Source organism: Mirounga angustirostris, unplaced genomic scaffold (genome assembly GCF_029215605.1).
Source record: "Mirounga angustirostris isolate CCGP_5_RB_7025 unplaced genomic scaffold, mMirAng1.0.hap1 SCAF_3, whole genome shotgun sequence".
Classification (NCBI taxonomy): Eukaryota; Metazoa; Chordata; class Mammalia; order Carnivora; family Phocidae; genus Mirounga; species Mirounga angustirostris.
Genome location: NW_026991711.1, coordinates 53092735 through 53104523, shown reverse-complemented (window position 1 = coordinate 53104523; position 11789 = coordinate 53092735).

The following is an 11789-nucleotide window of genomic DNA, read 5'->3' as shown; positions in this document are numbered from 1 at the left end:
GATTGTGTCCTTATGTTCTTACACAGCCCTGATTTTTATAGTCGTTTGACTTTCCCTTGCTCTGTGTGCAAGTAGCAGGAGGCAGAGTAGAAGAGCTGCATGAATCAGACAGGCTCTTTCTTGCAAGCGACTGGAACTAACTCAGGCTGATTTTAGCGGAAAATAAACTCATTACAAGGATACTGAGAGGTGCACAGAGTCACCAGGAGGGCAGGGGAACCAGGTTCAGGGTCCTGCGGATAGGACAGTGGCTTGGGTCAAGTGGGGAGGTCACAGTCTCCACTAACATCAGTCACTGAGTGCCACCAGTCACGGTGGGTGCCAGGGCTACCCTCAAAAGGTCATCCTTCTGCAGCTCCTGCCAGCACCTATGTTTTCATCATAACTCTGGGGCAAGTTGGTGGTGCTTGGGTCACCTGCCCATCTCCCAGTTGCAAAGGAGGCTTGCGGAGCAAGTAGCTACCACTTTCAGCTTCTACAATGGTAGGGAGGATCTATATTAGCTCGGGGAATTCCACAAGGCTAGGAAGGGGCTCCGATGCTCAGTAATGAAGAGAGTGAATATCCTTCATGACCACTGCATAACCCTTCTCCAAATCTCCACTGAGGCCAGCAAGACCTGCAGTTCCTCTGATTCAGTAAAGCCTGTGAATCTAGCCAGGCCAACCGAAGACTGTGTAGCCAGATCTCCTTGAATGGGCCACTGAGCAGAATGGCTTACCCTGGAGGGCACTTAGATGTGATGCCATAGGTGGACAGTAAAGTACGTTTCCTAACACAGCCCCATGAAATGTATTATGTCCATTCTGAGGATGCTGCCTAGGACATTGTTCACGACCCCTCAAAGGGTTGGGTTGGCCGCTGTAAAGCTTAGGGCTGAAGCCTGAGTAGAAGACCCCAAAATGTGGATTCTATGCATAAACCTCATTCTCTGTTATTTCTTACGTTTTTAACCTTTATTTCCCTGTGCCCCGATTTTGTCACCTACTTTAAAGTATGTGGCTTATTTAACATTTTAATTGTATATTTGCAATCCACCTTACCTCCCTCTTGGAGCATGTCAAAATTAAAAATATATAATAATATGAACCCCCAACTATGCCAAGAGGTCATTTCAATATGCTAAGGCTGCACAAAGAAGCACCAGCTGGCTCTGCCTGGGGAGGTGGGGAGAGGAGGCAGTGCCGGGGAAATCTCCCGAGGTGGGGTGACCTTTGAAGGATGGAGAGGTAGACATTTATTCACAGAGCGGACAAGACAAGGGAGAGCCTTCCAGGCAGCATGAGCAAAACCAATTTTAATTTTGATTTTCAGCTTCCCCCTGCCCCTAAAGAATTACTGTTGTAGTTTGGAGGTGAGGTTTGTTTTTTGTTTTTTGGTTTTTTTTAAGATTTTATTTATTTATTTGACAGAGAGAGAGACACAGCGAGAGAGGAACACAAGCAGGGGGAGTGAAAGAGGGAGAAGCAGGCTTCCTGCCGAGCAGGGAGCCCGATGCAGGGCTCGATCCCAGGACGCTGGGATCATGACCTGAGCCGAAGGCAAGCGCTTAACGACTGAGCCACCCAGGCACCCCTGGAGGTGAGTTTTTAATGCACAGGCTCCTGGATGGTTTTCTCTGACTCATGTTCTTGCCTTCCACGGATTTCCTATTTCCGGGGGCACGCAGAAGAGAGTGGGAAAGGACTCTGAGGCTAAATTAAGAGGCTGTCTGTTGGCCTTGCTCCGATCCCACCTGCCCCATTTGGCTACCATCCTTTTGACAGGTGGGCCTGGCACGGCCAGCTCAGGCCTTTTGGCTAATTGTGGGCAGCTCTGAAAAGACCTGTTCACTCACTTCGGAAAGGAACACCCAAATAAATCCACCCTTTTTAGTAGATTTAGTAGCCAAAGTAGCTTTCTGGAGAGCAAATGGTGCCAGACCTATTTAATTTCCTTGTCCGATTGAATGAAAGAACATACAGATAAGGAAGCAGAAATAGATGCAATCTCCTAGGGCGGCAAGGGAGCTTTCAGCTCTGCCCCGTGTACCCTTCTCATCAGCAGAGGGAAATGGCAGAGACGCAGTAGAGCAAAATACGGAGCAGGGTCAAGTGGAGCTTGATGACCAACATACCTGAGGCCCCGAGATCTAGGGTGAGCCCAAGCTCTGCACCAACATCAAAGTGGGATGTTTCAAAGACTCTGCCGAGACTCGAGGGCTCCCTTCTTGGTGCGCTTCAAGCAGAGTACAGAGTAATCGCTCACACGAGGGGTTGGTGTGGCTGCCGGGGCCCAGTGGTGGGAGGAAGCGCCTTCTGCGGGAAGCAACACTGTGTTTTAAAGAGCCTGGCCTTGATTGTCTCGGGTGTCAGGCAGACACACTAAATTTGGATGCCAACTCTGATCCTTCCTGCCAGCTGGGTGATGCAGGAAAGTCATTTGCCCTCTCTAGACTTTAGTTTGCTTGTCTGTGAAATGGGCAGAATTCTTTTTGGTAATTACCTTTTTGTGCTCTAATAATTAGAGATTAAAATGAATGTAAAGTGCACAGTGCCAAGCACTGAATAAATGTTGTTTCCTTTCCCTCCTAACCCCAGGCTTCTCACTGCTCCCTAAATGGTCTGTGTCCAGTAAAACAGCCCAATTTACATGAGCCTAGATATACCATTGTTGCAAAAGGGTCTGTAATGAAATAAAAATCTCTCAGGGGCCCAGAACCCCAGAACCCCAGGCCAGGAGCCCTGTAATGAAACGTAACCAAGCAAAAAGTAAAGCACATGGGTACATAATCACAAATGGATAGAACCAATTGGACTTAGTGGGGGTTTTTTGGTGTTGTTATTTCTTTAAATTTTATTTTTGTTCCAGCTTTATTGAAATATAATTGACATATAACATATACATTTAAGATATACAAGCTGATAATTTGGTCTCTTATATATAACCATTGCAAAATAATTGCAATAGGCTTAGTTAACACTTCTATTACCTCATATGATTACCATTTTCTTTTTTTGTGGTAAGAACATTTAAGATCTACTCTCTCAGCAACTTTCATGTGTATAATATGGTATTGTTAACTATGATCACCGCAGCGCATTGGATCCCCAAAACTTATGCATCTTATAACTGAAAGTTTATGCACTTTGACCAACATCTCCCCATTTACCCCATGCCCCAGCCCATGGCATCCATTCTACTCTCTATTTCTATGAGTTTGGTTTTTTCAGATTCCACATATAAGTAAGATCATACAGTATTTGTTTTCTCTGCCTTAGTTCACTTAGCATAATGACTCAAGGTCCATCTGTGCTGTTGTAAATGGCAGGATTTCCTTCTTCCTCGTAGTTGAATTATATTCTATTTTATATATATATCACATCTTCTTAATCATTCATCTGTTGTAGACACTAAGGTTGTTTCTATATCTTGGTTATTGTGAATAATGCTGCCCCAAACACAGGAGTGCAGATATTTCTTCAATATCCTGATTTAATTTCCTTTGGATATATATCCAGAAATGGGATTGCTGGATTATATGGTAGTTCTGTTTTCAATCTTTTGAGGAGACTCCACATTGTATCCTTCATTGTTATATTTACACTCCCACCAACAGTGCACAAGGATTTCCTTTTTTTCCACATCCTCATCAATACTTGCTATCTCTTATCTTTTGAGGATAGCCTTTTTTTTTTTTAAATAAAGATTTTATTTATTTATTTGACAGAGAGACACAGCGAGAGAGGGAACACAAGCAGGGGGAGTGGGAGAGGGAGAAGCAGGCTTCCTGTGGAGCAGGGAGCCCGATGCGGGGCTTGACCCCAGGACCCTGGGATCATGACCTGAACCGAATGCAGACGCTTAACGACTGAGCCACCCAGGCGCCCCTTGAGGATAGCCTTTCTATAACAGGTGTGAGGTGATATCTTGTGGTCTTTATGGGTTTGATGTGATGTGATTTGCATTTCCTTGATGAACCTCTTGGCCATCTGTATGTCTTTTTTGGAAGAATCTCTATTCAGATCCTCTGCCCATTTTTTAATCAAATTGTTTGGTTTTTGCTATTGAGTTATACGAGTTCTTTATATATTTGGGACATTAACCTCTTATCAGATATATGCTTTGCAAAGATTTTCTCATTTGGTAGGTTGCCTTTTCATTTTGTTAATGGTTTCCTTTGTTGTGCAAAAGCTCTTTAGTTTATGTAGTCCCACTTGTTTATTTTTGCTTTTGTTGCCTTTGCTTTTGGTATCAAATCCAAAAAGTCATCACCAAGACCAATGTCAAGGAACTCTCTCCATGTGTGTTCTTCTATAAATGTTTGTTGCATGTACAAGAACTAAGAGATTGTAGGTGTTCAGTGAGCCAGCTGATATCACCTCTGTTGCCTTCTTGAACCAGGAGGATGCAGGAGCCCTTAATCTATCCCCCTACACCTAGATGTAGGAGTATACATGGCAATGTGAAGGTTGAATGCCTTCTTTCCCATCACTAGCTAGTGTGATTCTAGACAGCTTACTTCACCGGCACAGAGCAGACACTCAATAAGGAATAACTTTCATTCCATAAAACCAGAATTAATCAGAAAGATGCCTACAGGGAATGTTGACTAGACACAGTGCATGTGGAAAAGACTGGAGGATCCTATGGTCAGGTGTAGGACAAAGCATGATGATGTTGAGGATAGAAGTCAGGGTGCTGTTATTTGCATCTCTGCTAAGTGTTAGACACATTGGATTCCCTTGTTTAATTATCACAACTTGTAAGCAGGAGAAGGGCTTCTTAAACTTTTTTGTGCCCTGAGCCATTGAACCCCTTTTCAGAATAAAGTTTTCAAATGCGTACATTAAAAGATAAATAAAATTACAAAGAAAACCAATTAGTTTACAACACAACTTTCATAAAGATTAAAGCATTTATGATGGAGTAATGTAAGTGCCTCATTATTTATACATTAAATATTGCAATCTAGTAGCAAGTCTAAAACTGTAATTTTGAAGTAGATGAATACAAATGTATGTAGAGATCTGCAACAACTGTAACATGATATGCAAATTTCTGTGACTTCTACTACTGACAAAGTAGGTTGCTCAAACTACTGTGATTTGTTGCTGACATTCATAATTAAACAGCATGCTAAGTTTCATTTAGAGATTAGTGAGAATGAAAATGCTTTCATTCCCATCCAAGTCTGTAGACCCTCCCCCTCCTTGATTCCATCCACAATTCCCTTGGCAGTCTGTTATTAAGGTAAATGTTTTTATCCCCAATTTTCAGAAGAGGGAACCAGAGTTCGGAGAAGTTAACTTTTCCAAGATCATACAGTAAGTGAAAGAGCCAGGGTTCAAACTCAGAAGCACTGCTCACCTCTAAAACTTGTTTTATTTTCACTATAGTAGTGCCTCTCAATCTTTAATGAGCATCAGACTCACTTGGGAACCTTGTTACTTGCATAGTCCTAGGCCCCATCCCTAGGGATTCTGCTTCAGGAGGTTTGCAGAGGGGTGGGGTCTGAGATTCTGCATTTCTCACTGGCTCCTCAGTGATACTGCTGGTCCTGGAACCGACCACACTGCACTTCCCGATATGATTTGGGGAGACCTCATTCCAAGTAATAAGTCCATCGGTCCTTGACGCCGGAGGGAGAGAGAGGGCAACTCTGGGCACCTTGCACTGAAAGTCAGAGTGCCTTCGTGGTCAGGACCTGCAGGTACAGGCTCGCTCTCACCATCTCCTTCTGCTGCCTCTTCTCCCACTTTGCATGCCATTTCCCCTTAAGCAGTTTGTTTTGGCCATGGTTCTTTCCCCAAGATGCCCTCAAATTCCATTTTAAGCTGGTTTCACTTGGATAACAATGCTACAGGGGAAGGAGCGGCCCCCGGGTGATTAACCTCGGCCAGGCCCTGGGAACAGCTCTGCCCACAGCTCCCAGGGAGAGCTGAGAGTCCCTCCCACACGGCCCTGTGGCCCTCAGTCCCCAGTGCCTGGTCCAGCTGTGCTCCCGCAGAGCCCATGCAGACAGGCTCAGCCCTGTGCACCTGCTGGGTTACTCACACTGTATCCAGTCCCAGGATGTCCAACCTTGACTAGACATGGATATACCAGAGGGATTTTGAGAAAAACCTGCCTGGCTCCCACCTCAGAAGCTGATGGTCTGGGACGCTGCCTGGACATTAAGAGTTGTAAAAGCTACACAGGTGATTCCAAGAAATAACCAAAGTAGAGAAGCCGTGGCTTCATGAAAGGAAATCAATCACATACATAGTTAGGGAATGTTGGCTACGCGCCAGGCACTATGTCCAATATTTGATTCATATCATTTTTTTTCATCAGCAATTCTGTGAAGTGGTGATACATCCCCATTTTACAGATAAGGAAACTGAGGGCTCATAGAAATTAAGTAACTTCTTATCACAATGAGCACTGAGTAATGTACAGAATTGTTGAATCACTATATATTGTACACCTGAAACTAATATAACACTGTATGTTAATTATACTGGAATTAAAATTTTTTAAATAAGTAAATAAGAACCAGTCAATAAACAAGACTGATAGAATGATAACTGTATCTAGCAAAGCAGTAATTTGTTACCCATTTTTACTTTACAAAGAAATAATTCCTTAAAAATAATATAGACCCACATCTTAAAAAAAAAAAAGTGTTAAGTAACTTGTCTAAAGCCACACAGCAAGCAAGTGTATGAGCCAGAATTTAAACCCACATTAGTCTGTCTCCAAAGCCTGAGTTCTTGGAAGCCTGATGTTTCCCAATGGAGGGGACATAAAAGAGGTAACATTCTCTTTTGCCCCCAGGCCTGATGTTATTCCTTTTAACTCGAAGTGTTTATCCTCTTTGCTGTGATCAAATGCTTAGAAAATGCCATGGATCTGGAAATCCATCAGACAGTGCCTGAAGGAGGCCTGCAGATCTGCAAGGTCTTTTCCAGCTCCAACTCGAGCTTCGTAAGTCTATTTGTCACAAAAGGGCCTCCGTTCATTCGCTGGATGCCTCCTCTGGCATCCTGAATGCAACATGGCAAGTGATAAATGTCTTCAGAGGTAGGGAGGTCCTTGGACTGTGATCATGCTGGAATGAATGACCACCCTGAGGAGACTTAATAAAATCCCCAGCATCCACTCTAAGCCAGGAGTGAAGTTTTCAGGTACTTGGCTGAGAACACTCCCTGGGAGGCAGCCAGATAAGGGAAAGAGGGCAGACATTGGGGTTAGTGGACCTGGGAGCAGATCCAACTCCACTCTTTCCTAATTGGGATTCTGAGCAAGGTGTTTAAGCTCTTGAACCCCCCTCTTTGTGGATGAAATGGGCATAAAAATACCTAGCTAACTGGGTTGTTTTGAGGAGTAAAGACATCGTGTATATAAAGAATGTCTGGCACAAATATCAGGCACTTGATAATTGACAGTTGTCATACCTTGCTTTGCCGTATAGCTGGCCAAAGGACTGTTCTTTCTCTAAATTCTCTTTGATCGATTTTTCAGCTGTTAAATGAATAAGAACAAATATTCTTATTTAGTCACTAATATTGATAATCAGTTTTTCATTTTAGTAAAAACATTCTAATTTTATTACATCATTGTAAAATATTATAGTTTGATTACCAATCTAGACATCTGCGTATTTGTCCACAGGCATTTTCTGTAAGATAAATTCCCAAGATCTCTATTAAGATGCACAGGAAGGGGCCCCAGAAAAAAGAAAATGGTTGATGTTAGGATGTTGGAATTACTGGTAATTTGTTATTCATTCTTTTAAAAATCCTTTAATTGTTGTTATATTTGTGCAGTACTTGAAAAAAAAAAAACAACCCAGTAAAGCCAAAGAGACAACAGTAAAAACGAACATTTGTGGAGAAGCAATACCAGGCACAGGCACTGATAAGCAGGCACATCCCTATCTATGAAATCATTAAACACCTGAAATAAGCCTCTGAGGTACATATTATTATACCCATTTTAGGGGTCAGGAAACCCAAAGAGGATACAAACTTCCACAAGATCACTCTGCTAATTAAAGGCGGATCAGACATTTGAACTTAGGTCTGTGTGACTTGGGAACAGGTGCTTCAACAGATTGCTTCCCTCTTAGAAAGCAGCTAGTTCAAGTGGCTCAGAAAAGGCTGTGTCCTGCCCAGAGTCACACAGCTTACTAGCTGCACAGCCAGGGGATTTAAACCCAAGTGTTCAATCCCCAAAGTTACAGGAACTCGGGTGTGTTCTTCCTTTGAGGAAAAGTGTCATCTTTAAACATATTGTTAAAAAAGAAAACACGGGCGCCTGGGTGGCTCGGTTAAGCGACTGCCTTCGGCTCAGGTCATGATCCTGGAGTCCCGGGATCAAGTCCCGCATCGGGCTCCCTGCTCGGCAGGGAGTCTGCTTCTCCCTCTCCCACTCCCCATTTGTGTTCCCTCTCTCGCTGTGTCTTTCTCTGTCAAATAAATAAATAAAATCTTAAAAAAAAAAAAAAAAAGAAAACACAAGATCCTCAAATAAATCCTTATTGGATAATTTAGGTTAGACATGCAGGATTATCAGGAAATGCCTTGACAATAACATAAAGATTTGTTGTCCCCTCCCCTGTGAAAGCACTTTGGATGGGTAGTTTTCCAAGAGGCATCTGCATAAATATTAGCATCAGGAAGAGAAACTCTAGGCACCATCCTCCTCTGAAAGCAAATCAAATCGGTAACATGTGTAGGTGTGTCTGCTTAATGGAGTGGATGGAGAACAAGACCAAAGATGACTCTGTGTCAAGTGAAAAACATCTTCATATAGGGCTAAACATATGCAGATCCCATTAGAGTAACGCAAGTCACTTACAGATGTTACCTGGCAGCTTTGCACCTGGCTCTGTGAAAAATACTAATTGGCTCCAAGGTATAGTCGGACACCTTATTGGCTGGGTTGCAAAGGAAAATTCCAAATCCATCGATGTGCTAAGTCTGCACAAAGAGCCTATACAGAGCATCCTCTGCACGATGGAGCATGTGCTCAACATTGGCTAACGCATACACCGAGCTCCAGGTAGAAAATTTAAAATAATGCAGTATTATCTCCCAACCACCTATAAAATGGAGCAGAGATTCATGCGTGGAGGTGGAAATAAGAAATACCAACTTCAAAGTCTGTGCTATTAGGCTGTGGGTGAGGCATTTTGCCCATTTACAAGAGGAAGGTTCAACATTCCAACTCTGTACACATGAAGAATGGTTCTCAGATGAAAAAAATCGATGTTGCCATTCCTTGCAAAAATATTAATAATGCCTTGAACAAACACCTCTTCAAGGTGTCCAGAACACTTGGTGTGGTTCTCATTATTTCCCACTCCTTTCTCATTAGTCTCACCGTCTCACTCTGTGGGCAGGTAGGTGGATGGTATTCCCAGGAGCAAACACGGTAAGATGGGTTGGGGTGCTGGGCTATGGGCCCAGAGCTCACCGATGGCCCAGCAGAAATCACGCACACCCCAGCACCCTGATGCTGTGGAGTCTCCCAGCCTGATGCAGGTGTGGCCAAGAGTAGGAGAGGACAAAGGCAGATGTGCTTACTAGGAAAAAGAAAAACTCCAACTGCCACATCATGGACTTCTAACTCCCAGAGAGCAAAACACCAAAAGCTCGGCCTCAGGCTAGGCCACCGAACAAACAAGAGATTCCTGCTGTTGGGGGGACACAAAACCTAAAGTTAAGTAGTCAACTGCTATGCATTTCCTCATTGGATCCAGAAAGTTGGAACCCTTTCTGTAACCCCAACACTAAAAATCTTTAAACCTCTTTTGGTTGATCAAATTGTCCCCTAAGGTCACATTATACCATGGTAATTCCACTACCAGCCGTGAAGGAGGCTCTGAACAATGCCTAACCTCCTGCTGATCTCCACCAAGTACACGTGGGTGGTTCCTACATAGTTCTTTCAGACTGATGACAGATCGGTCAGCCAAGTTCTTCTTCTGTCCCCAGGAGTAACTTTCAGCCCGGCTTTGGGGGAAAAGCACACAATTTCCTTGTTATTAAGGACAAGAGGCCCTCAGACCTCCTGACACCAGACACTCTACTCGGAGCCCTGAGGGCAGAAGCTGTGGACCATCGGAGTCACTGAGCCATCCACCAGACCCGAGGAACTGCCCGTTAGGCATTCGTGCTCTGTTAAAAAACTTGAGTCCAAAAAGGAAGATGGTAACACATTAAACTAATTTATTTGTCTTTGTATTTCTACATGGAATATATGTACTTCACATATATCTTGAGCAAAAACTTCAAGTTAATAATTTCATCAGTTGCGTTGTTTTCAGGTTTGTCTGATTTTCCTCTTCATTACATTTCTTAAAATTTAACATCCTACACAACCGTATGTATTCTTGCAGTTTTCATATCACGGTAATATGTACTCAATTATGTCTGTACAGAAAATTGATGTTCCATACACAAATCCTATCAACAGAGTCAAATATAACACGTTCACCATAGGACTCTGCATATTTTCTTAATTCACCAGACTGCTATGGAAAACATTCCTCCCCTGACAAAACAAAACTAAGCTCGTATTTTATGACAGACACACACTTTATGTTATGTTAGGCCAATGCTGTCAGTCCTCCTTCCGCTAGCGGTCTGCAAACAGATCACAGGATGGTGTCTCATGACATGAGACCCTCCCAGGCCAGGTAAGTGACTGCGGTGTGCGCTGTCCCCACTGTCCAACTGGCCTTGGGAGAGAATTACCACATGACCACTTTAGGGGGCATGGTGTCTGTGTGGGGCCGGCCAGGTGATGAAGGGTGAGAGAGGAGAAACAGGGCACGCCTATCTGTACTCCCCTCCTGCTAGAGGTTGGACACCAGGCATTTGTGCAGACATATCCAGGAATACATTCCAGGGATAACAGTTTGTTTGTGTCAGCATTCCGATTACCAATGCCTATGTTTAGAGTTCTTTATGCAGTCAAAAGCGCTTCAGGCCAAAAGCTGCTATGGATACACCTGAGGCAAGGAAGAAGTAAACCAAGGAAATAGGCACTTTCTTTGGTATTTCCATTACAAGATAAATACAAAAATCAATTTTAAAATTTTAAAAATCAATTTGGGGCTGATTTCTATTTTTTCCCTTGCTTATTTTGGTATGAAGAGTAAAAATCCAAGTTTCACCCGTGGCTTCTAAGAAAATCCACATGTCTACAATTTTGGTTTCTGATGGCTGCCCTTAGAAGTGAACCAATCAATACTGTGTCCTGAGGGGCAACTGGGTCAAGCATCTCCTGAAATAGAGGTACAAAAGAAATAAAAGCGGTGCCTGCATGAGAGCTCACGGTGAAAATGAAGTTACGTAAGACATAAGATTAGTGTCTTCGAGTTGTATGACAGAAAAAATTTAGTGTAAATTCAATTTTAGCAATTCAGATTTAATTTTAACTGTGTTGGTTAAACGAGACAGACAAAAGTACCCTTAGTTTATCTTTTACAATTTTAAAGCAAAACAAACACAATAGTATATATGTATCTATGTGTGTATGTATATAATTTTTACATATTGGTTTAAAAAAAACCTGTTTGCAAGGGGGAAAAAAATGCCCAAACAAGTATATAGTATCTGAGTGTAAAACAGAGTAGAATAAAACGCAGACTGAATACTTAAGTACCAAGAAGCTGAGGAACAAACATACAATCAGATCTGAGTGGGGCTAATTAGGGAGGGCCGCATTTCCTTGTGCAGGCTGCTCTCTCCCCCACACCGCGCTCTGCAACGTTCCAGGACAGCCTCAGAGATGCTGACAATGCAGATGTCTGACAT